Source organism: Rhinolophus sinicus, linkage group LG07, assembly GCF_036562045.2.
Source record: "Rhinolophus sinicus isolate RSC01 linkage group LG07, ASM3656204v1, whole genome shotgun sequence".
Taxonomy (NCBI): domain Eukaryota; kingdom Metazoa; phylum Chordata; class Mammalia; order Chiroptera; family Rhinolophidae; genus Rhinolophus; species Rhinolophus sinicus.
In genome coordinates, this window is record NC_133757.1 from 98076143 (window position 1) to 98080879 (window position 4737).

Genomic DNA, 4737 nt, shown 5'->3' on the forward strand with positions numbered 1-4737 from the left:
CCACAGGGACATTAACATGGAGGGAATGCTGGGTAAACAAGAATAATAGAGGGAAGGCATCTTGGGGAAGTAATTCGATCTTTTGCAATGTGAACATGAGGTTCAAAGTCGTCAGTGGAACAGAACAAGAGGAAATGGAACACAATGGGTGCAGGTTGGTTTAAGGATTTCTTGACAAGGAGGACGGCTACAACAGGACAGAGTTCCCGAGTAAGGCAGGAGAGGTCTTGTGAACTTATGACCTCATCCATTGGGCTCGTTTGGATATATGTTTTAGAGGAGACAGGAGAACCAGTTAGATGACCACTCTAAGGGTGTCCGAATTTTTCCTTTTGTCCTGGGTTCATGCTTGGATTGTAGGTAAATAGCGCCCTCTACTGCTAAACATCTTTCATGACAGCCTGCAAACAGCTTTCCACATGGAGGCTCTGTCTACAAGGATTCCCCCAAAGGAAAGCGGAACAAGGTGGAAATGATGGTTTGATCCAGAGGACGCCAAGAGACTTCAACCAAAACAGAGATTTATGGGTCAGATTTAAAGGTAATCAGGAGACCCTGCCCCAAAGAATCCAGGCTGTTTTCCCATCTACAATGCATCTTAAGGTCTCCTAAAAGTTCAGGTCAGCAGGCACTTACCCCACCAGGTATTGAGCTAGGGAGGCCCGTGCCCTCCAGGAGCTCCCAGCCAAGCTCTAAACACTTGATTCTCTGATGTGCCAAGTCTCTGCTGTGAAGGAGGCAGTTCTCCATGGAAATCTCAGACTCTTCCAGCCGCTCTCCGTTTGATTTCTTCTCTAAGCTCCTTGGCAGCTGAGGACGGAAGAGGAAAGCCGGATAAAATCAAAAATAAGTCCATGATATTTAATCAAGTGCCTAGAGGGGTTCTTGAAAATGCCCATGGGCATGGAAACTACCTCAGAAGATAATAAATAATAGTGACAGACAGAAATAGGGCTAAATGCCTCCCCTTTGATCTTCTATTTCCTCCATAAGGGTCTTGGCGCCTGAGTTCAACATTGACCTGAGCGTTTTGTTCTACTGTTTGGGCCTTGGTATGGAAACAAAAACGCCAGCTTCCTTCTGAATACACGGCAACCTGATGAGAACCAGGAGGAAATTCTCCCGGGACAGGGTCCTGCTGGTACCCTCCACCTCCAACTTTAGCAGGTCTATGTCTGGGGAATGTCATCACCCTAATCTTTGCTGAAGTTCAGGTGGAGAATTTGGAAAGTGAAAAGCCAGGCCTAATATCCTGTGCATGCGTACACACACCCACCCACTCACCCACCCACCCGCACACACCGCTCAGACTGTAAATACAGGATTCAGCCTATAAAAGAAACAATAAGAGCTGGATTCAATGAGGTTCCCCTGGCAAATGGAGTGTTTAGGGTTTTGTTGGGATTCTATTGTGTAGACTGGAGTTTCTTAGCACAGTAAGACAGCAAGCGGCTTCCTGTTATGGAAACAGCCAAACCCTGACATTCAGAAAGTCAATCTATACAGCAACTGGATAAACAACCAAGATAATGATCAGCCATAATCGGCACAATAGCCAAAATGGGATTGCTTGGAGAAAAGGGGCTGGCACTGCTCCAAGCTGAGCAGAAGAATACAAGCCATCTCCTGCCTAACAATCCCCATTCATTGTGCCTGAGCTTGTGCACACCGCCCTGTCCGCAGTGGCCGGGAGTGTGCAGGTACACATCCCAGGGCTATTTATAGGCGGCTTGCCTGGAACCGGGTGTCTGGCTCCCTGGGTGACCTTCAGAAGACCTGGGGCATTGTGCCAGGACAGGTGTCCCTTGTCTTTGCCAACAGTGAAATTGGTGTCACACTCCAGGTCTTGTCACTCATGAGTGTGAGTTCATCCACGTCAGTCCTTGAATCCGGGTCTTAGTTTCCCCATCTGTAAAGAGCCATCATAATAATGTGTCCAGACCATTCTTCTCTGTTTCTTCTGAGGGCTGCGCAGATGACAGTGCCTTTGGATTACAGAAGAAGGGATAACAGAAATGGCTTTGTTTTATCACGTGTCTAGGCTCTGGGCTCAGTCCTTTGGCAGTTTCAGGATTAGGTACAGTGAGATTCACCTTCTGCCCTTCAAACCACTGTATCACTGAGGGGATCCTGGTTCCCCATCAACTCTTACTTAGCACATACCCAGTGAGCTAACCTGCCCTGAGCATCATCAAACGAGCACTGAGCATGACTCAGTCCCTCTAACTAGGTGCGCTGGGTGGTCACCCATGTGATCTAACCTGGAGGGCCCTAGAAGATCTTGCCGACCCCTGAGTCTTTCACTTACCAGCCAACTTCATCTGAAAGGAAGTGCCCACCATTTGACTCACTTCTTTGGGTTAAACTAAAAGTTGAGCTGCATTGCAAGTGGGGACATTGTGTCAGAAGAGCCTCTGTCAGCATGGACATAGCCTGGGAGGGAGATCTAGGGCCATCAGAGTGCCTCACGTCTTTCTTCCATGACTAAATCTCTTTGTTTGGGAAAAGAGAACAGGTCAGACATGGCCTGGGAGGTCAGAGGATGGCCACTGCCAGGGCCTGGATAGGACATGCCAGTATCAGGAGGGACAGACAGGTCTAACCTCTGTGACGGGGACGCTTGAAATTATTCAGTGGGGCAGAGGGGAAGATGAAAACTGATCAATAGTTTTTCTTGCCTGTAGTGTTAAATTTTGAGGTCTAAGAGCAAAGGGGCCTTATTTTGAAGGGCCAGAATTTACTTTTCAAAGCCAGTATTTCAGAGCTGGCAAGGATCTTAGAGATCATTCCAGGCCAGAAACAGAGGCTCAGAGGGAGGGTGTGACTTCTCCAAGGCTGCAGGTAATGTGAACCACAGGGCTGGAGCCATAGTCCCAGCTTTGCAAGTCTATCCTTCTTGCCGCCACATCTCACTGCTTCCACCCCATAGAGACTGTAATGGTGGCAAATGCCCTATGAGCCACCAGGGTGTTCAACCCCAGAGAGGGCCCTGCTCAGGAATCTTTGCATTCAGGATTCTCCCAATCCCCCTGGCATTTTCTGCCTCTATGTGAGAAGGAGGGGAGCCCGGCTTCCTGGATGCCCCCTCCAATCCCGGCCCAGGACAAGCCCATGACCTGTTATGCCCTTCATTCCTGGCAGCTCCACGTTCCCTCCACCCCAGGAGAGTGGGGGAGACAACGGTGAGGGCCAATGGATGATGATGACCTTGAGCAAGAGAGTCTTCAAGTCAAGAAAATCAACCCTAGAACTCAAAAAGCACAGCGCTCCTCATTTCTACGGCATTTTATGGTATGTGAAGCTCTTTTACGTCCATATCCCTTCCAACACTGACAACTTCCTTATGGTCATAGTGTCCCACTGTCCCATTTTACAAAGGAGAAAATCTAATGCCTACGGGCCCAAGGAACTTCCCTACATCCATGCGCTCAGTGAGTCCTAGAGTCAGGATTCCATCAGGTCCGTTGACTTCAAGCCCAGTGCTCAGCCCACGAAATCTCCCCAAATCTGAATCCACAAAGCCGCCACTTAAACACAGTGTCCACTGACACCAGGCTGAGTGTTTATCTTGTTGCCGATATTCATTACAATGGATACCTTTCAAAATTATGTTAGATACCATTGTTCAACGGCCATGGGTTCAGACTGAAACCTGTGGTCCTATTAATCTAAACTCCTTGAGAGTAAAATAAAAGCCCATGTTGTCTTTGTTCTCAAATAAGGAGAATTTGGCACCAGCCACCGTGGTCCAGATTTCTCCATGGTGGAGAAATCAGCTGCCTTCAATTATATAGAATAAGAAAGACTTGGCCTGAGCCAGGGGCCAGAGGAAAAAGAAGTGCCTCTGGCCACCCCCACCCCCAGCAGGTTATTTGCGGGATGCTGGTTTCCAACTTCTTGTTGACTAAAATCAGCTCTGTGACTTGGAAGACAGAGCAAATAGCTTCTGCTGTAGGACTTGGTGTCACCATCCCGTTCTTTCTTTCCTTACGAGGCTCCTGGTTGGAGCAAGGCCTGGACCCCTTCCCTGCGCCATCAGCTCTTGCTAATGATCTTAGACCGCAGATTCCAGTTTTCCATCCAGCCTGCGTTTTCCTGTGGTGTCCATATCAGGTGTTTAAATCCATTGCTTCTGGTGGCAGACAAGTCGGTATATTCGTGTGCTTCTCATCACATCCTTGAAAGGGCAATATCATTATTATATAGTGCAGCAGGTTAAAGCTCATAAAGGTTTCATCTTTTGTTTCGCACCCTGGTTCAAAGCTAACCAGTGGCTGGAAAAGAAGCTGAGCTTGGCTTGTTGAACTCCAGGTCTGGCGCACTTTCTCGCACGCTATGTGGGTTAAGCCCATCCTGGTCTTAACCCAAGGAAACTCCTGGCCCTGCTGGCTCAGCCAGACCTCTGGCCTGAAATTCTCTTGCCCTGCTGGCCCTTGGTACCCACCTCTTAGAATGACCAGATCATACAAGGTCTGACGATTAAGTTTGTGAACTTTTTGCAACACTATTGCTAACCTTTTTTTTTTCTAATATCACAGGGATTATTCATTATGAATTTGTACCAGCTGGACAAACAGGTAACCAAGTTTACTATTTGGAAATGCTGAAAGGCTGTGTGAAAAAGTTAGATGAAAGCAACATGAACTTTTCGCCAACAATTCGTGGCTCTTGCATCGTGACAATGCACCAGCTCACACAGCACTGTCTGTGAGGGAGTTTTTAGCCAGTAAACAAATA